The sequence below is a fragment of the Physeter macrocephalus genome, chromosome 15 (assembly GCF_002837175.3).
Source record: "Physeter macrocephalus isolate SW-GA chromosome 15, ASM283717v5, whole genome shotgun sequence".
Classification (NCBI taxonomy): Eukaryota; Metazoa; Chordata; class Mammalia; order Artiodactyla; family Physeteridae; genus Physeter; species Physeter macrocephalus.
This window is the reverse complement of record NC_041228.1, coordinates 34,735,274-34,760,789: the sequence shown is the minus strand read 5'-3', so window position 1 is coordinate 34,760,789 and position 25,516 is coordinate 34,735,274. Positions and strand designations below refer to the sequence as shown.

Genomic DNA, 25,516 nt, shown 5'->3' with positions numbered 1-25,516 from the left:
GCTGGGCCCGTGAGCCATGGCCGCTGCGCCTGCGCGTCCGGAGCCTGTGCTCCGCAGCGGGAGAGGCCACAACGGTGAGAGGCCCGCGTACCGCAAAAAAAAAAAAAAAAAAAAAGCCAGAAAGATTACATGACTTGGCCAGTATCTCCCTAAGTGAACAGCAGCAGAACCGGAACTGACACCGCAAAGTTCGCTCATTCTAAATCTTTCTACTACGTTATCGCTGCTAGACGAGTCTTTCTGATGCCCAACAAGTCTTATCTATTCCTGATTATATCTAGCTATATTTAAGAGAGTAGTGGGAGATAAAATCAGAGAGGTAACGTGAATGGTGGGAGAGAGACCGTGTCAGGACTTCAGGCCAGTATGAGGACTTTGTGGGGTCCAGCTCAAAGATGGAGCTGATTTCTGTATCTCATCTAGGCAACAGAACCAGAGTAAGTGACATAAGCACTCAGAGAACAGTCATTGGGACAATCTGATACTATTGCTATAAAGTCCTCTTCTCAGAGCCTTCTTTCTTAACATTTTATTTTAGAATAACTTTAGACACACAGAAAAGTTGCAAAGGTAATACAGAGAGTTTCCCAGCTTATCCTATTGCTAACACCTTATACAGCCATGGTACATTTATCAAAACTAAGAAATTAACATTGGTACAATACTACTAAGTAAACTACAGGCTTTATTTGGATTTCCTCAGTTTTTCCATTATCTTGTTGTTGTTGTTCCAGGATGCAACCTAGGATACCACACTGCATCTGTCACCAAATCTCCTTAGTCTCCTCTGATCTGTGACAGTTTCTGGACTTTTCCTTGTTTTTCATGACTTCGACACTTTAGAATAGGTCAAGTGTTGTGTAAACTTTCTGTCAGTTTGGGTTTGTCTGGTATTTTCTCATGATTAGGTTTAAGGAATCGGAGGAAGGATACCACCAAGGTAAAGTGCCCTTCATTTCAAGGGATAGATGCTATCAACATGACTTATCAACAATGATATTAATGTTGACCCCTTGCTTAAGGTAGTGTCTGTGAAGTTTACTACTGAAAAGTTCCTCTCTTTTTCTTTCCATACATTATGTGTTAGAAGTATATCACTAAGTCCAGTCAACACCCAAAGAAAATTAAGCTCCACCTCCTGGATGGAGAACTATCAAACAATTTGTGACAAAGGTTAAAACTACCACAGTAATTAGTAAATATTTTGGGAGAGAGACTTTGAGGCTATGCAAGTATCCTTTTTCTCCTAAAATTTTGCCCATTGATCTTAAGATTCACCACTGGATCTTGCCTGCAGCAATTATTGCTGCAATGTTCTAAGGATGATTTTTTTGCCCTCATTTCTTCTACATTTATAGTTTGGAATTTCTCTGTAAGTAAGATTTGTTCCCTCACTCCTGTTTGTTTGTTTATTTATTTATTCTATCATTTGTTTATATCAGTATGGACACACGGATATTTATTTCATTCTTGTGGTTATAATTTATACTATCATTACTTTTTTTTTTTTTTTTTTTTGGCCGTTCCACACAGCATACAGGATTTTAGTTCCCCGACCAGGGATCAAACCTGTGCCCCCTGCAGTGGGAGCGCGGAGTCCTATAACCACTGGACCACCAGGGAAGTCCCACTTTTTTTCCCTTAAATTATAGCTTTGGCTATAGGGAGCTTTCAGGTTGACTCCTGTAACCTTTGACATGCTCTATCCTTTAAAAAATAGCACTTTCAAACTTTCTAGCACTACAAGGTGCTCCAAATTCATCTTCTATTTTCCCTGCCTCAGCTCTACAATCAGCCATTCCTACAAAGAGCCTCGGTTTCTTTGCTTAAAGAATGGTATTTAGAAACCAAGATGTGGGAGCTGGGTGTGTTCACTATTACAGGGTATCACTGCTTCTAGGCTCTCTCAATAGACAGAGCTAGAAAATACATGTATGTACATGAACCCATCAATACACACATATCAATATTAATTTCTGTATCTATCTGCATGTGAATGTAAAATATGTATATATGTGTGTGTATATGAGTCTATATATGTGTGTGATATGTATACATGCATCTACATATATGTATTTGTGTAAATATACATACATATCTATCTGTCTATCTATCAGTATAAACATAAGATTATACCGATATCCTCAGATACTACTCAGCTACTTTGAATCAACTCACCTAATATTGACACACAGTGCCATCGTAAAGCCTCCACCTTGCGTCTAAAATCCTAGGGAGAATAAATAAATAAAATCCTAGTCAGCAACTCTTATGGGTTGAATTGTGTCTCCTCAAAAAGACATGTTGAAGTCCTAACCCTCAGTACCTCAGAATGACCTGATTTGAAAATAGGGTAGTTGCAGATTTTATTAGTTAAGATGAAGTCATACTGGAGTAGGATGAATCCTTAATCCAATATGACTGGAGTCCTTATAAGAAGAGGAGAAGACAGACACACAAAAGGAAGACTGCCATGTGAAGACAGAAGTAGAGATTGCAGTTATGCTGCCAAGTACCTGGTACTTGGGTCTACCAAAAGCTGAAAGAGACAGGAAGCATTCTTCCCTAGAGCCTCTGGAGGGAACATGGTCCTGCCAACAACTTGACTGCAAACTTCTAGTCTCCAGAACTGTGAGAGAATAACTTTCTGTTGTTTTAAGCCACCCAGTTTTTGATACTTTGTTATGGCAGCTCTAGGAAACTAATACAGCAACCTATCAAGTTGATACTGTTTTTACCCTGTATAACATGATAATACAGAAATTATCCACTTTACTACAAAAGCTACCTCAGTTACATCACATTTAAGACTGTCTGGATCCCACCTAGACGTCTGTCATTGGTGGCAAAGATGGTATCTTATTTTTTTGTTATATCCCTACAACCTGGTGCAGTGCCAGGTACAGAGAAGGTACTCACTAAATGTTTGTTGATTTGAATACCTACAGGCCTTCTCTGTCAAGCCATTAGGCCAGCCAGGAGGTCTCCTTTCCAAGACCTTTTTTTTTGCCTTCAAGTCTGCTAGGTGAAGTTCATTTGTCCATCCTTTCTTCTTCCCTTCCTTCCTTCCTTCCTCCCCTCCTCCCTCCAACAAATATTCATTGGACACATACATGTGCATGGCATAGTTCTAAACACTAGAGAAATAGCAGTGAACAAAAGAGACAAAAATACTTGCCATCTTGAAGACTTACATTCTAATGCGGGAGAAGGATCTAGGATCTGAAATTGCAAATCACCTTATGTCTAAATGACATAAGTAGCAGGACAGGATAACAATGTATTTGGGGAATGGTTTCCATGGGTTATTTGGCCAGCTGTGGTCTGGCGGCCTCCTTTCCAACAACCAAAGGCCCCAGCTGAACAGCTGCACTGTTCTTATCCAATTTTTAAATTCCTCTCCTTCCCTAAGTGGAAGAGTGAAGGGGGGGATATAATAAGGGGAAAAACCAAACTGTCCAGGAAGACAGTGGAGAAGACAGAATGGGAATAATAATTCTCCTACAATGCATTTTAAAGCCGACCCTTCCTGAGCTGTGCCAGGCTAATTACCTTACCTGTTGTTAATATCTTTATTGTTATTAAATCATTATGTTGACAACATAACTGCGTAATAATAATGGCTAGCCAGTACTGAGAGTTTGCTATGTGCCAGGAAGTGGTCTAGACACTAACCAATTTGATCCCACTTACTCCTTCTGAGACAAGTACTATTATTTTTCATTTCACAGATGAAGAGCTGGATGCTTAGAGAGGTAAAGTCATTTGCTCCAAATGTTAGTAAATGTCAGAGTCCAGACACAGATGTCAGTATGTTGGACTCCAAAGTCCTGGCTCTTCCCCTTTTCTCAGGGAACACCCCACACACCTCCCCAAGAGAAGTCATTAGCTGGCTAGAGCTGCCCAGCCTGTACAGCCTTCAAACAGGATTTCCTTCCACAAAAATGTTCTTCTCAACAATGGACCCTCTTGCTGCCCCTGTCCCTTTTATCACTTCACTGTGAGTGTTTTTTCTAGCCCCACTGCCGCAGTGCTCTGTCTCCCCTGGTTACTGGCATAACAGATATCTGGTGTGATATTTGCTGGATTTCCAGTGGTCATGGTCTCTCTATCTTTCCCAGCACCTCTCAGCCTTTTAATTCTCTCCTCATTATTTAAGCCAGCATGGAGTAATTTTCAAGACATCCAATCACAAGTGCATAGAAGGAATTGGGTCCATAATTAATTAGTTATTCCAGGACACAACAAAGCAAAAGCAAAGCCAAGAATGTGGAAAGCCCTGAAAAGTGAAACTGCAGGAGGAGAATTTACACATTCCAGGACCCTTCCCCAAGAGGGACAAAGAATCGAACAATATGGTCACTCAGATTCCAAGCTTCTCCACCTATCTTGGGATTGAACAGACATTAATCATTGGATGACAATCCCAAGTGGAACATCTCCCCCTCCAGGATGAACAGCTGCCTCTGTTTTAGGGGTGAACTGATTCTTTCCCCACTGTTTTCACGCAGGAAGGTTAGCCCCTCTTTTCTCCCACAATTGTTCAAGCCACTGCAAAGACAGTCTTTCCTTTAAGATGGCCCCAACCCCTGGGATTTCTTGCTCTTCATCAGAGCGTAAGTCAAGTTAGAACACCATAATTTAAGACACCAAGCTACAATGACTTTGGAGGCAGAGAAAGAAAAGATAGTAAAAGAATGCCAGGATTCTCCAATGTATAGTTACTATTTTAATTTGGAGAAGAAAGGAGGGCTTAGGAGGAAGTGCATCCAGATCAAATTCTCCCCAGAGACAAACTTGTTCTCCAACACGCATGATAAAGGGTAAATGACAGGGGAGGGCCAGCACTGTTATCAGTGAAACTATTAAATTTTCATTAGGAGGAAATAGGGATTATGTTCGCTTTTAGTTATTATGGACTCTATCAGCGCCTGAAAGATCAGAGCCAACAAAACAAGAAGTCTGAAGAGTATTACAGCAAGTTCCCACATCTTACGGGGTGCTATCGCTACCGTCACATACTTGCCAGCAGTGAAAATTAGGAGTCTTACATAGAACATTAGAGTTGTAGGAATCTTTTACTACTTTTTCTTACCTGCAGCCTAATTTCTTTTTGGTTCTACACTGGGCTAATTCCAGCTTTCAGGGCTTATCTCTGTACTTAAGGGAATATACCTAAACCTACCCCCGCCAAGCCACAGTCTAAGCACTTTGCTAATACCATGACAATGGATACAAGCAATGTTAGTTGGAAAGGAAAATAAAAATACCTGCCAGGACATTTATAAGACGTACTACTTGCTTTTGCTGTTCCTGCTCAAAAGAGTAAATACTACGATGCATGTTGCTAAGCAATGTTGCATTTTCAGTCCTCAATAACTCCATTAGTAACAAAGGATGCCTTACTTCTGTGATAATCAGCCTCAGCAACCATGGCTTCCAACACAAGGCAAAAGTGATTACTGCAAATATTTATCCTTCTGATTTAAAGATAACACTGCTTTTAGGGATCCTGTGTGAGAGTGACTGACTGCAGGACAGTCCCAGATCTTATATTGATGACAACCCTTTGGTTTACAGATGCTGGAAAGTTTCTCAGAGTAAACTGTCAACGAATAGCTTCTCACCCTTTTCCCCCAGTTACCCAGCGTTCCCTGGTTACCCAGGATTCGTTGGTTACCCAGTATTCTCCAGTTACCCAGAATTCCCAGTTACCCATCTTTCATAGTCATCTAATATTCCCCAGTTACTCAGCATTTCCCAGCTATGAAGTATTAGGCAGAGACAGTCTGCAAGAAAATAACTTCTTCAGCAGGATTCTACCAATGGAATCTCTACTTATAGGAGCAACGCAGCAAAAGGCACTACTCTATGAAAGTTAAAACACAGAATCTGGAGCCAGACTCCCTGAGGTGAATCTCAACTACACAGTTTCTTATTGAAGTGACTTTGGCAAATTAATGTCTTCATGCCTCTGTTTTCTCACCTGCTATTGCAATGATTAGATAAGCTGATGTTTGTAAAGTGCTTAGAACGGTGCCTCCTTCTGGAACATTCTAGGTCTGAGGCAGAGCTATAAAAGTGTTTGTGAGTCTTCAAACACCTCCCCAATCAAAACAAGTAAATTCCACAATTTGTAAAGGAGGGAAAAGCTGACTCCAGAATGCACCCTTACGATCTGTATTTACTGCTTTTATGTTTCAGAGGAAGAAGCTAGAAATTGCCAAAATTTGAATTCCTATAACATCAGACTGTGACTAATTATGGTTCTGGTCATATGCCATATGTTTCCCAGAAATAACAAATGTTTCATGGAAAAGTTAAGTGGCCAATAATGGTGAGAAAAACATATAGTAAATGTTCTTGTTTTTCTTGGCTGTCAATTTTAATATAATGAAATAGTCAAAGAAAAATATGAACATTCAACAGCAACTACTTCTTACCACTTCAGAAAGACACTCTTGAACTACTGAAAGTTAGAAATCTATGTTCAGATAGCATTGTCAAGTATTCTGAATCTCCTACATTTTAAATTTTGAAAAATGTTACTCACATTCCAGGTGTTTTCCCCAGTAGAATTTACAGCGGTAGATGTTAAACTAACTCCATGTGATTCTCATTTTCAAAAATACAATTTTGGACTGCTTAAGAGTTTCAATGTATCCCCTTGAGCTGCATAAAAGAAAGCCATTTTGGTTTCAAATATAGTTTTGTTTCTGTGGGGTTTTTTTCTATGAGGAATGTATTTCTCTTCGACATTTTCTCAATATTGCTATTTAACAGGCAAAGTGTTTTAGATTTCTTTTAAGCTCCATTTAGTTTACTTAAATTAAGTTGAATACAGTGAGTTTCTGCAACTATTTAGGGAAAGAAAATTAAATTATTGATTAAGTGAGCTTCATTTATAAAGCCTATACCAGTGCTAGCAGGCTGGGTGTTTCATTTCAGTACATTTTATACTAAAGAACATGTGTTTTTAAAATAAAACAGTGTGATATTCTCATTCATTTCTATTTTCAGTCTGATATTTCTCATTCATACAGGTTAGGCATGATAATCCTGTAGGTGCTAAAAAGTGATCACGATCTGATCCAAGCTACTTTGGTGCTTTTAGGTGCTGTTATCTGTAATATGATACTTCTACGTGGAATGTGTGCTTACTATGTGACAGGCAATGCCAGGTGCTAGAATTATAATGATGAAAAAGCAGACCTGGGCCCTGTCCTCGTAGAGCTTATAGTCTAGGGCAGAGCTACCTAAAGTGTGGTCTGTGGACCAGCACCACCTCATGAACTATTCTTATCAGCAACAGCACAAGTACAGAGATTGCGAGTAATTGTTCAGACAGTTTTACAGCATTGGACGTAGCTGCATTACTCAAATGTGTGATCAAGTGGACTTGGCTCATTGAATAGGGTTCAGACCAGATCAGATACGCGAATTTCACAGGGCGAAATCTAAGTACTGGTCATACACAGGAAGATACATATTGTCCTGTGATAAACTGGAAATTTTAAAAAATCTAGTCCTTCTCATAGGTAGTTTGAGGAACACCAGTGCAGTGCTTTCCAAACATTATAGGAGAGAAAGAGAGATTAATTCCAAATGAGAAAATTTGGGAAAATTTCAAGGAAGAAATGGTTCTTAAGCATGGATTGGAATCTAAGGGGTAGAGATCATAGCATGAGAGCGCTATAAAGGCAGAAAAATGCAAGGATGCCCTGGGCAACCCAGTTCATTGCAGCTGGAGTATAATATGGAGACAGGGGCAAATGGAGGTAAAGGAGATACATCTGAAGAGATCGACTGCAGTCCAGTTAGTAGAGAGCTTTAAGTGCCATGAAAAAGAATTAGAACTTTATTTTTGAGACAACTGGAAGTTCTTAAATATTCCTGAACATAACAGTGACATGAAAGAAGGCTGTATTTAACAAAATAACATTGGTCTCATTTGAGCTATATGAAACACTTTGAGTCAAGTGGCCTTTAGGTGAAGTAAATAATAACAGTAAAAGGAATTTAAAATATAGTTCTCTTAATGGTGTCATGTATTAGTCATACGTCTAAGTGAATTTATGTAATCTTAAGTCTGCCCAGGCACCACAGCATAGTAAAATACCACTTTAGAAGATTTAATCATGTACGATTAAAGTGACTTTGAAATGCCATTTCTTAGCTTAACAGTGACAGAGAGAACACACATTCTTCCCGTTTTCAGAAACTTTGAGTAAACCACTGATATTAAGGGAACATTAAACCAATATACTATTGTAATAACTTACACTAAAATGTCAAGTACCATCACCAAAGGATACAAGGGTAGCACTTTTTTCCTCTCTGCTGTTTTCGGCTTCCTATAAAACTAGAAATGAACTTGCTGAATGTGCCTCATTCAAGTTTCTATGTGTCACCAAACGGCTATTAATTCTTGCAGCTGACTGAGTAGGAGTCTTTTGTGGCATTAAGATTCCCATAAATGTATCTTTAAAAAAATAGTTGAGCCACTAATTAAGTTTTAAACTTTGAGGATAAAATTTTGTCAAGCTTTAACAAATAAAACAAGGCCCTTAAAGTGTAAACCACCCCTCGCCTCCCTCCCTGCCCCCCCCCCAAAAAACATATTACCGTGTCAGGATTTCACACATTTGGCTGAATAAAAATCTAATTCTGGTTTCATGACATTATTTTTAATTGTGATGTAAGAAGTATAGAATTAGAAAGATACCATCCTGTTAAACTGAAAGCTATGCATTTAGAGTTGGACACGTTTGCAACACAACAACAACACAAAAGCTAAAGCAGCATTGTGAGTCCGTGATTATGATATACTTAAGAAATGGTTCTCAACTGCGAGTGATCTGGCTCCTTCCAGAAGACATCTGGCAATGTCTAGAGATGGCTGTCATAACTGGGGGGATACTACTGGTACCAGGTTGCCACTAAACATCCTACACTGCATAGGACAGCCCTTCACAACAAAATTATCTGGTCCAAAATGTTAACAGTGCTGCAGTTAAGAAATCCTGTACTAAAGGATCACACTAGCAACATTTCTATTATTCCTCTTGGCTTATATAGAAATAATCACTTTGATTTATGCAATCTGGAAATCAGAAGCAAGGAAGTTCCTGAAGATTAAAACAGATAATTACTATGCCTCCCTTTGATACAATGAACTACTGTCTGATTTTTGCAAACAAGACCTGAAGGTGACCCTCACAGGTGCTCTGGTTTATTAATTCCATCTACGGTAATAATTTATATGCAGATATGAAACATTGTCACCAGGGACTCTTCAAGCAGAAAAGACAGGCATGACTGAAAACTCAAACAAGGTTCCAGATAAGCACTATTTTCTGACTGTGAGTCACTGATCATTTTAAGATGCGCCATCAATTAAATAAGAGCTTTGGGGAGTGTGACAAAGGAACATCTCTCCTTAAATCTGTACATTGATGGTAAAATGTGGACCTTTTATAGAGATGGTAAATGTGCAAAATCTATAAAGTATTTTAAGTATATAATAAGATGTCTTAAGCTCTTTTTATAAAAAGAAACAGAAAGACTCCGGAATACTCTCCCTCTGAGATCCTTTTCCATCAGGTTAGCCGCAGTTATTTTCGTTTTTTTCACTGCTCCCCTCCTCCTGCCCCCACCAGTCCAGCAAGAGATGGTAAGGTGCTGGTGAGCAGCAGCACCACTAGCTCCTCAGAAACAAGAACAGATGCAGATCTCTTAGCTTCCCTCTCTTATCTTATTCTCTTGGAATTTCTCCAAAGTCTTTGACTGTGAATTGAGTACTGTGAAGAACACCCGTGCTGAGCATGGTCCTAGACCTGCTAAAGGATAGAACTCTATTTAACTAAACAGAGGAATAACCATACACAGATGCAATATGATATACATTTGAAATTATTTTTAAAATTCCATCGAAAGACCACTTAACACCATTTATTCAAAAACAAAAATTTACTATAAAACCTATATATTGGCTGCTTGTTCCACTAGAATTTAAGATCCATGCGAACAGGGATTTTTGTCTTGGGTTTATTGGCTGAATGGCTGAATGAATGAATGAATACCATACCTCCCAAACAGCAGAGTCATTATACAATTGCAAACTCCTTTTATTTTCACACTAATGACAGGAGACGACAGGACTAACTCCATGTTATTAACTACTCATGTTCATTCGTTCATTCATTCATTCTCTACTAAGTCTTTCACGATCTGCCCCTGCCACCTCTCTAGCTTTTCTTGCCCCACCCCGTTCTCCAGCGACACTGGCCTTGGTTCAGTTCCCAGTAAACTCCAAGCTCCCTTCTACCTCAGGGCCTCTGCCCAGAACATTCTCCTCCCCATTCCCAACCTCTTCAGGTTTTCTTCAGAGAAGTCTTCCCTGATCACCACTTAGACTAGATGTAGGTAGTGCCTGTATTTTATAGTCTTCGTTTCCCATTTTTCTTTGTTTTTTTTTTCCCCCATCATAGTATTGATCACATTTGTAAAATCTATTTGTGTAATTATTTGATTAACATCTTCCCTACACCCCACACTCAACTGTAGACAGAAACCATCCCTGCCTTGTTCCCCATTAAAATCCCCATCATTTAACACAGTGCCTGTCATACAGCAAGCACTCAGTAAGTATTTATTGAATGAGTAAATGAATTAGGTTTCTAGGAACGTGATCTATTATTAAATATATGAGTCCATGTTATACTATATCATTCTCCACTAGGGCTCAAGTTAGTAGGTGCTTAATCAATACTTTTTGGTTAATTGGAATCATCAGTTATCTACTACAAACTGCATTCTCCTAAGTCTACATGACACTAAAAGAACTTGTTGCAAAATTGCTGAGAAGTCAACTACTCTCTTTCTCTTCTTTTTTCTACAAACTAATAAAAGAGCAGGGTTTTTTTCCCATTGAATTTACTAGCTGTTTTGGCATTGAGAACGTGACTGAGTGAAAAATTGTTGTCAGGGAATCAATTATTTGAGTGATCAGTATTTGTCTCTATTTGAAAACATCTGGAAGGATACTTTAATTATCCTTTAGATATTCGGTGTCTTGTGTTCTCAGCCTCTGAGATAATCTCTCCCCATTACTACTCCTGAACGAAAGGTATGCTATTGACGAAGTAGGTTTTTTTTGATAGAGGAGGATTTCTGAGACATTGAAAATAAAGAGTAGTAAGCTTCTAGGCTAAGAGGATTAAAATAGCATTTTTTTAAGAGAAGAAGGAAAGAGGTCTTTAGTGCAGAAAACCGTAGAAAAAATATAATTCCATGTAATATCATGTAACTGAGAAGCTAGTCACATAGGAAGTGTTGGGGAAGAGTACGGATTTCTTGGGGATCCAGACAAAATAATTCTAGCCTAAGGGAGCTAAAGAGAGATACCCAGACAACAGGAAATCAGAAATGATTGTAAACCTAGAGTCTATTCATATACTTCACTTTAAAATAGCTTCTTTACATGTATCTTTCCTATCTATTGTTGTCAGGAACTCTGTCACTAGGTAATTTTTACAAGAGTGTCTGGAATTCTTGAACAAAATTCCAGAAAGCCCAGGAAATTGGGGCAGTGTTTGCTAAGTTAGGCCATTCTTTTGGAAAGCCCCAGTTAGACAGTTTAGCCTCTGTTTAAGGGGTCATCCTCATCTCTGCCTTGCCCATTCCTCTCTCAAGGCAACAGTAGTTGAGCAGGAAGTGGCTCCTTCACTGCCTCAAGAGCTTTTTGGTCAATTTCTTATTCAAACCGTCCTCCTTTGGGTCTGGCAGATGCCTCAAATCTGCAGCACAAACTCCTGTAGCCTCTCCTTGCTCTGCATAAAGCAGAAATGAAGTAGAGTATATTTGGGGCTCACTCAAGAAGGGAATCTGCAGTGAGGAATCACCTGTCCCTGAGATCACAGACACAGAAGAGAAACTTGGATGCTTGAGGAGGGGCAGAAACAACCAGAAGCCAACAGCAGACATACTGATTCTCTACACCTTCACGTCAAGGGGAAGGGTTCTTATGTTGGATCATACTCATGTTTTACTGTCTTTGGGGACAAGAATGCACATTTTTCTATTATCCTTTAGTTTGATATCAGAAAGATCCAAGGAACTAATGCAATGGCTACTATCATGTTTAGGGTTGAGATCCATAAGTACTTCAAAATATCTCAAGCTGCCTGATCACTGCCAACTTAAATGCACAGTTCTTTCTTGGGCTCCAGGAGAAATGCACTGGGGTTGAGGCTTAGTTATCAATGTCATGAGGGAAAAAAAAAAAAAAGATTTTGGTTAGCTTGACTTCAAATATTTTATTACTGTCCTATAGATCTCATTAAAAGAACTGGCCTATCCAATTTGGAATAAGGGCTTTTCACTTTCACTTTCACATTACATCCAGATGAGCCATGTTGCTCATCTAATAATTAAACCATAGAGACTTAATGGGGATGAAGGAAGTGGGATGAAAAAGAGCTAAGTACATTTAAGTTTCATTTTATATTGACTTATCTCCCTTCCCAGCAATATCAGCAAAATACAAACGAAAGTTTTGTTCTGGCCCACATTTACTTTAATATTTTTGCCATTTTTTCCTCATATAAAACTATTTGGCCAAGTAAATATTCATGCCTTGTTTACAAACAGTCACAAAAAGTATTACCAGGGCTTAACGATATTATCTTGCCTACAAATCTTGGCTGGCTCTCATCTGGGGCCATTAGCATATTTTGAAAAATTTCCAAGAAATTCATAAATCAGCAGATTTCCCTTCCTGAAAAGCCAATTTCCTAAACATTCAATGAGATGGCTTTTGAGACCCACATGAACAAAGTAGGAAAGTAATAATGTTCCTATCTTAACAGTAAATTCACTACTGCGGGTGCTGCTGCCCTCATTAGAATTTCAAAAGAATCTTTTCTGAATTAGAAAACATTCCATCTACTTGCTGCACAATATCCTCTTCAATTTTCCATACCAAATGAGTAGATTTGTAAAGTAAGGAGGGGCACATAGTTATTGCCTTTTTTTCCAGGAAGCAAGTTAGGTTTTTACTTCTTTATAACTTCTCCTACATTTTTTTTAAGTAAATTTCTTTAGGTTTCTATTTAATCAGAGGCACCACAGAAGAGAAAAGAATTTTTACAAAAGTAGAATGGTGGCATAGTTTTCTTTTTGGTAACATACAAATTCACCTACAGTTAAAAATGGAAATGTATACTTCACAACAAAGTTTTCATGGCAGATATAAATTACCATTTTCTATTTACCAAATACCAAAAACATATAAACACACAACTAAGATGCAACATCTTTGCATTATGAATCATAATTTACACAATTTAAAACCCAGGCATTTGAGAGGTTAAAAAAGTAACTCACGATATGCAGTCACGCAGCGCCTCGGATCTCAGAGCCTTCTGCAGTTATCACGACAGATTTTATCACCCGCAGTTCTCTAGCCCTGCGATTGAGATCATTCATAATTAATGAATATCTTACTTGAACACTTGACAGCTCAGTAAGCGGTTTATGTAAGGCCGTTACTTTTATTTCTTCTGTAGTTGCCTTTGCAAACAGGAAACAGGAAACACACCTACAAGAACACTGACATATCTCAGCCTAATTGGTCTTTGGCTCAAAATACTCAGGGGTAAGTCTTGTACTGCAGGGGTGATAAATACAGTCACTAAAAGAGCAAGACTCAGGTCCTGGCATGTCAAAGTTTAAAATCCTTTAGACAGATGCCATGCAGGAAATGTATTACAAGCGTTCTTAGTAATATTCAGGCCTTATGGCCTTAATCCTGGAAGGACTATAAATTTCAGAATATATATTTATATATATATTATACTTATAAATATATATATATATACACATATGTGTGTATATATAAACATAAACATATAATACGCTAAGTAATACGTTATTTAAAATATATACATTATTTAAAATAATAAACATTAAAATAATATACATAATTTTTTCCTGGACTATATGTGGAAACTATCATTCAGGAATCTTTTGGCTACAAATAACAGAAAACCCAACTCAAACTCACTTAAACAAATAAATAACAAGACATGGAAATATTTTGGTTCATTGAGCTGGGGAAGAAAAACCTGGATGTAGGGTTGGTTTTTGGAAAACAGGGGTTCACTATGTATATCATTTGACTCTGCAATTCTCTTAGCATGGCATTCTCTGTAGACTGACTTCATCTTGTGGCTGCCTTTCCTCATGGTGCAAAAAAATAGCTTCAGCAGTTTTAAGACCACACCTCCATCTCCCAAGAGTGTAGTGTTAGCATGCTGCCAGTCTCAAGCTCTGAAGTCATTCTAACTGCCCATCACTGAATGTCATGATACTTTGCTGAATGACTTTAAACTAATCTAGCCTTATCCTTAGAGGAGAGGGTAGGACACTCCAAAGAAAAACCACATGGAAAGGCATTCAGATTACTAAGAGGAAGAGAAAAGGAGGAAAGGAGTATTGGAGGAAATCAACAAATGTCCACTACAACAATGTTTGGCAATAATCTGAATCTGAAGACCGGTGTTTGAGGATGTGTATCTATGAAAACACTGGATCTTGGGCTATCTAAAGATGTCTGAAAGAGAATGAGCTGAGGTTTAAGAGATATTGATTACCCAAGTCTACATTTAGTGAGACTTTCTATCAACATTAGGTTTGCTCTCTGAGAAAATAGTTCAGAATGTTTCCACTTTGTTTATGAAACACATTTTATAATGTATGAAATGCTCTTGCATGTGATCTTCCATTTTGTTATCCAAACAACCCTGCTAGGGGGATAGGCAATCCTGGCAGGAGCTTAGAGAGCCGGGCAGACACTGCTGGTTAACTATCCAACACCCAGTCTACCCTTTGTCCTAACTGAACCTTGATTTTGCTCAGGGCAGCAATTTGCCCTGTTTAAACTACAGCTAAGGACGGGCAGGTGGAACAGTTTGGGCCTTGGAGATGTAAGCTGGAGGTGCTAGGGAGAGCTCCTGGAAAAGCTGTTTTAAAGGGCTCTGGCATTTGCTTTTTGCTCTTTGCCCTTCCTGTTCCTATGCCTGAAACTGAGCAGAGACTCGCCAACAGAAAGCACCGCAGAAAGCAGTGCCAGGACAGGAAAACTTGAACTGTAATTGACCAACTGCTGGAGTCTCCCTGGGGACAACTCTGAGAGTTAAACACTCCAGGGGGACACAGTCATTGTGTGGGGGGGTCCTTACAATACTGTGAGATTTCCTTCCCGGAGCTCTACCAGATGCCCACAGTAAATACCAGAGAAAAATCCCCTCAGGCTTCTGGAAGGGGGAGGGGAAAATGAACATTTTTGAAATATGCCATAACACTCTGTTCTTGCCCTCAGGGGAAACGAGTTAACCAGAGCCTAACCTGCTAGAATATTCTCAGAGCCTAACTGACCTGGGGAAGGGATATACTCAGCTCTAGACTCCTCTAGGCTTCCACTGTGGGAGAAGGGAACTGCTCAACTGCAGCCCACTCTAGCCATCCTGTCCCACCTAAGTGAGGAGAAAAAAACTGAGAAACACTTGTGAACTTGGCAGTCCAAAGGCACAGGCTCACCAAAAGACTGAGACCTAATCATAGGATGCATAGAACGCTTCTTTTCCCTGAAAACTCGCTACCACATTCCTGAAGATCTATTTACAGCAGTTCCTTTTACCTGGTATATCATGTCTGGCTATCAAGAAAAAATTATAAGGCATACCAAAAGAAAAGAAAAAGCCACACAATTTTTAGAGACAGAGCATCAGAACCAGCATGGCAGGGAAGGTGGAACTGAAAGGTAACAGAGCTCTCACAAAGGTTGGAATAATTTACTGAGCCAAAAGTCAAGGAGGAGCCATACCTAAAGATCAATTCCAGAGGGATTAAGGACTTAGCTGAAAAAGCAAAATGTTAAAACTTGTAGAAGAAAATATAAGATAACATCTTTCTGACCTCCAAATGGGAAGAGTTCTTAAGGCTAAGTTCAAAAGTGTTAATCACGGGGCTTCCCTGGTAGCGCAATGGTTGAGAGTCTACCTGCGGATGCAGGGGACATGGGTTCGTGCCCCAGTCCAGGAAGATCCCACGTGCCGCGGAGCAGCTGGGCCTGTGAGCCATGGCCGCTAAGTCTGCGCGTCCAGAGCCTGTGCTCCGCAACGGGAGAGGCCACAACAGTGAGAGGCCCGCGTACGCAAAAAAAAAAAAAAAAAAGTGCTAATCATGAAAGTAAAGGTTGATTAATTTGCCTACTCTACTATTAAGTTCTTCTGTGTATCACAAGGTACAATAAAGAAAGAAGACATGCCAATATCTGAGACAAGTTTGCAAACTGTGAAATCAACAAAAGACTGGTATTCAGATTATATAAAGAAATGTTACAAATCAGTAAGAAAAAGACAACACAATAGAAAAATGAGCAACAGATCTGACACATCATCCCAGAGAAGAAAAATATGAATGGTGAACAGTTTTCTTTCTTCCTTTCTGATCTGCCTTTTATTTTCTCTTCTTACTTTATTGCATTGTGTAGAACTTCCAGTTCTATGTTGAATATGAGTTGTGAAAGAGGGCATCCTTTGCCTGCTCCTGATCTTATGAGGAAAGGATTTAGTTTTTCACTGTTAAGTATGCTGTTAGCTGCAGGTGTTTTGTAGAGTTTTTAAAAATCAATTTTAGGATGTTCCCCTCTATTCCTATTTTTCTGAGAGTTTTTCTTTTCTTTTTTTTTTTTTTTTTCTGTGGTACACGGGCCTCTCACTGTTGTGGCCTCTCCTGTTACGGAGCACAGGCTCCAAACGTGCAGGCTCAGTGGCCATGGCTCACGGGCCTAGCTGCTCCGTGGCATGTGGGATCTTCCCGGACCGGGGCACGAGCCCGTGTCCCCTGCATCGGCAGGCAGACTCTCAACCACTGCGCCATCAGGGAAGCCCCTTTCTTTTCTTTTTTTTTAAAAATCATGAATGGGTGTTGAATTTTGTCAAATGATTTTTCTGCTTCAATTAGTATAATTGTGATATTTTTTCTTTAGACTGTTTATACGGTTGATTATACTGACTGCTTTTCACATTGAATGATCTTTGCATTCCTAGAATAAACATCACTTGATCATGGTGTATAATTATTTTTATTAACTGCTGAATGCTATTTGCTAATATTTATTAAGAAATTTTGCATCTATCTTCATGAGGGTCATTAGTCTCTAGTTTTCTTATGTTGTACTTTCTTTTTCCAGTTTAGGTATCAGAATTGCTTCATATAATGAATTGGGGAGCGTTCCTTCCTCTTATATTTTCTGGAAGAGATTTATAGGATTAACATTAATTCTTCTTTAAATATTTGGTAGAATTTTCCAGTGAAACCCTCTGGGCCTGGAATTTTCTGTTTGGGGAGTTTCTAAACTAATTCAATTTCCTTAGTTATAAGACTATTCAAATTATCTGCCTTACACTGTGTGAGCTGTGGTTGTTGGCGCTTTTCAGGAAATTGGTCCATTTCACCTAAGTTGTGAAACTTTTATGTGTAGATTTATTTGTAAATATTCCTTTACTATTCTTTTGACATCAGGAGGTTGTAGTGATGTCTCCTTTTTGATTCCAGATATTGGTAATTTGTGTCTTCTTTTTCTTTGTCAGTGTTGCTGGAGGTTTATCAATTTTGTTGATCTTTTCAAGGAAGCAGTTTTTTGTTTGACCTATTTTCTCTATTATTTTTCTCTTTTCAGTTGTATTGATTTCTGATCTTTTCTTTATTATGTTCTTCTTTTTGCTTGCTTTGGGTTCATCATCTCTTTTTTTTTCTAGTTTCTTGAAAAACTAGTTTCTGGAGATGGGAGCTTAGATTATTGACTTGAGACTTTCCTCTTTTCTAATGCAAATATTTTAGTGCTATAAATTTTCCTCTCAGAACTGCTTTAGCTGAGTCTCACAAATGTTGATATACAGTATTTTCATTTCCATTCACTTCAATGTATTTTTAAAAATTTCCTTGAGACTTCCTCTTTGACCCACAGATTATTTAGACGTTTATTTTTTCAATTCCAAATGTTTAGAGATTGTCATCTTTCTGTTATTGATTTCCATTTTGATTCCACTGTAGTCAGAGAATACACTCTTTATGATTTTAATTTTTTTTTAATTTGTTGAAGTTTGTTTTATGGTTTATGGGCTATCTTGGCATATATTTTGTGGTGCTTGAAAAGAACATCTTTTCTGCTGTTGTTGGTGAGAGTCTATAACTATGAATTAGATCTAGTTGATTGGTAGTGTTGTGTTCTTCTCTATGATGCTGGTTTTCCGTATAGTTGTTCTATTAATTGTTGAGAGAGGTATGTTGAGGTTTCCAACTCTAATTGTGGATTTGCCTATTCCAGTAGTTTTTGCAGTTTCATTTCACAAATTTTGCTCTATTGTTTGGGACATATTTAGGATTTGCATGCAAAATATGTATCTTTGCTCTATCTTTTTGGTGGATTGACCCTTTTATCATTATGTAATGTCCCTCTCTGTTCCTGGTCTTTTACTTTGCTCTGAAGTCTTCTTCCTTTTTTTTTTTAAATAAATTTATTTATTTTATTTTATTTTTGGCTGCATTGGGTCTTCGTTGCTGTGTGCGGGCTTTTCTCTGGTTGTGGCAAGCGGGGGCCACTCTTAGTTGTGGTACAACAGTCTTCTCATTGTGGTGGCTTCTCTTGTTGTGGAGCACGGGCTCTAGGTGCGTGAGCTTCAGTAGTTGTGGCACACCGCCTCAGCAGTTGTGGCTCGCGGGCTCTAGAGTGCAGGCTCAGTAGTTGTGGCACATGAGCTCAGCTGCTCCACGGCATGTGGGATCTTCCGGGACCAGGGCTCGAGCCCATGTGCCCTGCACTGGCAGGTAGATTCTTAACCACTGCACCACCAGGGAAGCCCTGCTCTGAAGTCTTTATCTGATTTTAATATAACCACTCCTGCTTTCTTTTGATTAATGTTTGCAAGGTATATCATTTTCCATCTTTTTACTCTCACCCTCCTATATTATTATATTTGAAGGTAGTTTCTTATAGATAGCATATAGTTAAGTCATTTTTTTAATCCACTGTGTTCATCTCCATCTTATAAATTGTATATTTAGACTATTTACATTTAATGTAATTATGATATGTTTGAGCTAAAGTCTGCCACTTTATTTTTTGTTTTCTGTTCTGTATTTTCTTTCTTTACGTTTTCCAATATTACTGTGGACACTTGAACATTTTTCAGAATTCCATCTATAATGTTTTTTCAGTATATCTCTTTGTATAGCTTATTTAATGGTTGCTTTCCACACTACATTAAATATACATAACTTACCAGTGTATTGTTGATGTTATACCAGCTCAAGTAAACGCCTTACCTCCCTTTACATCCCTTTACTCTCCCTCATTTATAAAGTAATTTTTAAAAATATCTCCTCTACATACATTGAAAGTCATATCAGACAGTGTTATAATTTTTGCTTCAATCATCACACATAATTTAGAAAACTTAGGAATAGGAAAGTTTATTGTATTTACTCCTATTTTTATTTTTTGTATTATTCTTTCTTCCTTCCTAGTGTTCCAAGATCCCCACTTTTATCATTTCCTTTTTGTTTAGAGACTTTCTTTAGCTATCTTGTTAAGATAAGCCTGCTGGTGACAAATTCCTAGGTTTTCCTTCAACTGAAAATGTCTTAATTTCCTTTTCATTCCTGAAGGATATTTTTACTGGATATAGAATTCTGGGTTGACAGCTCTTTTCTTTCAGCATTTGAAAAATATTCGCCCACTTCCTTCTGGCCTCCATGGTTTCTAATGACAAATCCACCATCATTATAACTTTTTCCCCCTATAGATAAGGTTTCATTTCTCTCTTGCTGTTTTCAAGATCTTTTCCTTGCCTTTATTTTTCAGAAGTTTGACTATAATGTGTCTTTGTGTTGATTTCTTTGGGTTAATCTTGTTGGGATTTCACTCAACTTCTTGACAGTGTAGGTCTATGTCTTTTGCAATATTTGGAAAACTTTCAGCCTTTGTTTTTGTGAATACCTTTTTAGCCTTGTCCTCCTTGTCTCCTTTCAGGAATGACAGTACATTCGCTAAACAATTTTCTGGTTTTAGGGTTGGTAATTTCTGTTATTTTATCTGTAAGTTCACTGATCCTTTCCTCTGTCCTCTCCATTCTACTGTTGAGCGCATGTATTGAGTTTTTTTACTTCATTTATTATATTTTTCAGTTTCTAGGAAACTGAAAATGATAATAAAATTTTACAAAGAACACAAAAATCAAGCCAAAACTTTTTTTTTTTTTTTTGAAGTTGCAAAAGGAAACAGCTATCTTCTGCTTCCTAAGAAATGAATACCTTGGTGACCAGGCAAAGGCTCTTGCTTCAGTTCAACAGCTTTCTGTTAGAACATGTCCTGGGATTTCCTCTCCAGAGCAATGTGGCTGCTCTGGTCATGACTGCCCCCAGGGGACAGGACAGGCAGTTGAGGTAGGAACAAGCAGTATTTCAGCAGTAAGCCATAACTTACCATGGTGCTATAAAGCTTTCTTCTTCTGGCCTTTTCATCCTCACCCCACCTAATGGTACTGCAGTCCTTCAGTTCCCTCAGATCCCAGACTCTTTGCATGAATTTTTATACTTTTCTCTCCTCTTGCATACTTTTCCTCGGTCATTCTGCTTGCTTACCTGGTCTCTTACCCATTTTTGCTTGCATTATGACACTTCATGCATGTGTGGATTCCCTGACCCAGCTCCTTAACTGGGGCCCTTGACCTAGTTAAACATCACCTACACATTTTAATGGGTTTATTTTTCCCAACACTCTTGTTGTTCTCCAAAGCTAACGGAATACAGATCTTTCTTTCTTCTCTTCAAGGTGGGAGTGAGGGATGTTAATTTTAAAGGTCCATAGTCTCCTCTCTCTAGGAGATACTTCTATGAGGTCACCAGCTGCTTCTGATATGTGCTCCTTCCATCCCAAGCCCCACAACTAGAGGCAAGAAGAGAAATGGGTGGGAGGACAAATTTACACTGAAAAGCTTGATAAATACTAATAGCCAATACTAAAAATAACTAGGCAGAAGTAGTCTACTTTTAGGAATTTCATTTGTGCCTTTGTGTTGGGGGCGAGGAGGAGGGAGGGAGAGAGAGAGGACTGTGGAGAAGGGGCTGGAAATGTTAATGTTCTCTGGAGGTGGAGGCCCTAAGAGCTTCCCCAGGCAGATAGTACCACCCCATCCCCTCCCTGAAATAGCTCTTCCTCTTTCTCAGCTTTCTCCAGCTTCTGCAGCTCTGCAAATGGCCCCTCCCTATGCTGCAAACAGCATCCCTGCTCTTGCCAGCAGAGAGGAAAAGCAGTTAAAGACTGCAGGCTGCTTTGCTCCTCAGCCTCACCCTCTCCTAACTGCAGAATATCCTGGCCATTTTTGACCTCAGCTTCTGGAGATCAGAAAGTGGCTGGGATCAGTGTGTGCTGCTTACATATCAGTGAGGCCCTGGTACGCTGGTGTGACACGGCAGAGTCATTACCCCACATGGCACAATCTGCACGGTGGAGACAGGAAATCACAGACTAGAAATTTCACATGTCCCCCAAAATGCTTTCTAGGACTGGCAGCCCCTGCTGCCCACTTCTAGGACTGTGATGTGGATAAATGACCATGATCATTTCATGGCCAGGATCTCCTAATTTAACAAAATGGAGGAGGGCAAGTCTGTTCAATTCTGTTTTTGTCATTTTCCCTTCCCTAGTGAGCAATTCAATTATGTTATGAAGCGATATGGCTCGCTAGAGCGGGAGGAAAATACAATGTGAGGGAAATAAATGGTTCCCGCTTGGATGAATTATATGTACTTCTGACCGTTTCATCATATATGTCCTGTGCAAACAGCAAAAGGGGAGTATCTCAAGCCTGAGTCTTCCCCTCCTGCTCCCCTAACCCCTCCTCCATAACACGCACTCTCAATAGCACAGCTGGACAGCAATAAAATAAATAAAAAGTGTTCCTTCCTCTTCCCTACTCTCAAAGTCTCCACATCTTTATCCATCTCCCCCTCCTTCCTTCATGACTTGGAGGATGAAGGAGCATCCTCCATGCAAAGGTTAATCTCTCTATGTCCAGATTCCCCCAACTCCCAGCATCATCCACAGCTTGATCCATCCCTTATCCCCATCACTCCTCTTACAGCTTTAAGATACTACTTCCCTCATCTCCCTCTCTGAAGCTGGAAAAAGCTTCAGCTTCTAACCCTGCAAATCTGCCTTCTATTTTGTTAGCCTTTACCAACCCATTTCTCTCCTCCTCTTCTTCATCACACTTCCTAAAAGGGTCTACACTGATTATTTCCACCTCCCTTCCCCTATTTACTCCTTAACCCACCCAATCAGACGTCCATCTGCCTTCTCCAAGGTGCCTAATGATTTCCAGGTTGCCAAATGCAATGACCTTCACCTTTCTGCTCAGGCCTCCTGAATCCCACTTTGCCCTTTGATGCCATGATAGTACAATATCCTAGCTTTCCTGGGACCTATCTGTCCATTCCTAGGCTCTTCCACTATCTCCTTCTCTCCTGATCATCCATAAATATGACAAATTCCCATAGTCTAGGGTTACCAGATTTAGTAAATAAAGTATAGAATCCCCAGTTAAATATGAATTTAGATCAGCAATGAATAAATTTTTAGTATAAATATGTCCTAAATATTTCATGGGACATTCTTATACTAAAACATTATTCTCTGTTGAGCTGAAATTCAGTTTTAACCAAGCATCCTGTATTTTACTGGCAACTCTACCATAGTTGTTTCTTTAATGCTCATCTCCCCCTTCCCTCCCTCTCTCTCTCCTTCTGATGCATTTCTCTGTTTTACCCTGGATATTTTATAGTATCTTCAATTCATTGTATAAAAAACTGAACTTATTGTTTTAGACCCTCAAATCTACTTCTCTTACCTGGCTTCTCTATCTCTAGTAATATCTTTTCCAGCCTTCCAATCACCTCAACTCCAAATGTAGTAGTCTTCCCAGTCAAGTGGCTGAATCTCGGTTGATTTTATCCTCACCAGCATTCTTAGATCTCTCTTCCCATTTCCATGGATACTGCTAACTTGAAGTCCTTGTCATCTCTGTATGACTACAAACCACACCAGACTATCCAGGGTATTGAAATCACCTTTCATTATCTTCTCATCCACCCTCCCTCCCTCCACAAGCTGTCATTCAATTAACATCCTAATTAAAGCCAAGTATGGATATGCCACTTTCTTGATCAAGGAAGCTTCCTATTGGTTCCTGGTGAAAGTTTAAGCTCCCTAGCCAGGATTTAGGGCCATCCATGAGTTGACCTTTCTCCTCTTACCTCCCTGTGGTCTCCTCTATGCATCTCAAGCTCAAAGCACAGCAGAATACATTGTTGGGGTCTTCCTATTAGTTTGCTCACACTTAGGAGAGGGTGACTCTTGCAGTTTCTGCATAATGCTCACAACATGCTCACTAAATGCTTGTTGAATTTGTGAAGTCAGTTCTAAATTATCCACATTAACAAGATGAAGAATTAAATCTACAAATCACTTATATGATAATGCAAGTGAATGTACTTTTTCACAAACCCACTGCTTGCTTACTGCTAAATATGTGCAATGTCAAGCTTGCAAGGCATCTCATATCCTGCCATGTCAAGTCACAGCTGGAGTCTGATGGGACTCCCAGGGGCAGAGACAGACAGAGACCCACCCACTCTCGCTCTCAGCTGCTTCTCTTGATTTACTTTTTAAACTGATGTCTTCCCCATTTCCCCCATTTCTTACACTTGGAAAGTTTTAATGTCCTCTGTAAATGTCCTTGAATTCTGTTAAGTAAATCTGCAGCCAACCCCACATGCTGATTCAAAAACATCTAAGTGCTTTGGGCTTCCCTGGTGGCACAGTGGTTAAGAATCCGCCTGCCAATGCAGGGAATTGCATTCGATCCCTGGTCCGGGAAGATCCCACATGCCGCGGAGCAACTAACCCCGTGTGCCACAACTACTGAGCCTGCGCTCTAGAGCCCGCGAGCCACAACTACTGAGACCACCTGCCACAACTACCGAAGCCCGTGCACCTAAAGCCCATGCTCTGCAACGAGAAGCCACCGCAATGAGAAGCCCTCGCACCACAACGAAGAGTGGACCCCGCTCGCCACAACTAGAGAAAAGCCCGCACGCAGCAATGAAGACCCAACACAGCCAAAAATAAATAAATAAAATAAATAAATTTATTTTAAAAAAATCTAAGTCCTTTGATAATCTAAATCAGGGGTCTGCTACAGGCTAGATAATAAACATTTTCAGCTTTGCAGACCATATAGTCTCTGCTGCAACTACTCAGTTCTGCTGTTGTGTCACCAAGGCAGCCTAGATGACACAAAAACAAATGAGCAGGCCTATGTGCCAATAAAACTTTACCTACAAAAACAGGCAGTCAGTGTGCGAGTCATTGTTTGCCAACCCCCAACCTAAATCAAGCTTCTGGTGAACAACTGGCTTCATATTTTCTTTCCAAACTCTATCTTTCATTGTGGTCACTTGATTAGAAAGGATACCAGAATTTCATTTGATATGGTCTTTTCTTTTTTCACAAGGTTATAATTAAACCAAATTCAGGACCCCAGGTGGATGAGGGGAAATCAGGAGTGGGTACTGGAAGCCCTCCCTGGGACTTTCCCCACCAGCCCTGTGGACACCATCCCAGGGTGGGGGCAGGGCAAGGCCAATGGAGTGAGGAGCTCACTCTCTTTGGGCACAAATTTTAAGGGGGGCACCAAAAAACTCAGTAATCAAAGTAAATATATTAATGCAATACTTTAGAAAGTCAACATTGTTTTGAATTGATGTTTTGTTTGTCATAGGTTTTTTTGCATTAATTTTGATTTTTTAAAAAAAATATTGCATTAAACGTTATTTTATGGAGTTTTATGGTGCCTTCTTTAATTTTGTGACAAAGCGAGTGCCCTACTCACCTCCCTCCCCATTCCTTAGAACCAGCCCCATGTCACCCTATGGGTGCATTATCAGCACCCACTGCCTTTCAGAGGATGATGTACACCTTTTTAATGTTATCTTTGGACTAGATCATTCCTCTGGGCTGCTTTGATACCATTTCAGTTACTGGACCTGCCTCATACACAGATAGATTTGAAGCGTGTGGAAACTCTTGTACCTGACTGTCTAGGGTCACTTCTTGAGGGACATGTTAAGGTGAAAAGGGAACTAACATTTTATAAAATACACACTAAGTCCCAAGTGACACTAGGGTAAGGGACTTTCTAACCATCATTGCTCATGACAAGCCAATGAGATTTTGTATATATTCTTTTGTATGAATGAGGAAATGGAGGCTCAATAAACCAGGATTACAGAAAATATTAAAGCCAGGTGGAAGCTTCCTGCTACTCATTACCTATCAAAAAGCTAACACTGTGGACATAGTTAAGGCACCTTTTTGCCTGTCTCCCTA

The 25,516-nt window shown here is 39.4% G+C and overlaps 1 protein-coding gene across 5 annotated transcripts in view; it reads right to left on the bottom strand.

Annotated features, from left to right (window-relative positions):
- The window catches only part of NCALD (neurocalcin delta), a 458,484-nt gene that overhangs the window by 167,278 nt on the left and 265,690 nt on the right, over positions 1-25,516 (bottom strand). For 4 of the 5 annotated variants that reach the window (XM_055091026.1, XM_028500448.1, XM_028500449.2 and 1 more), the window contains one exon: positions 13,387-13,468. The exons of the other annotated variant lie outside the window; for it this stretch is intronic. The gene's annotated coding sequence lies outside the window, so the exon portion shown is untranslated. The remainder of the gene's footprint in view (positions 1-13,386; positions 13,469-25,516) is intronic. 5 annotated transcript variants of the gene reach the window in all.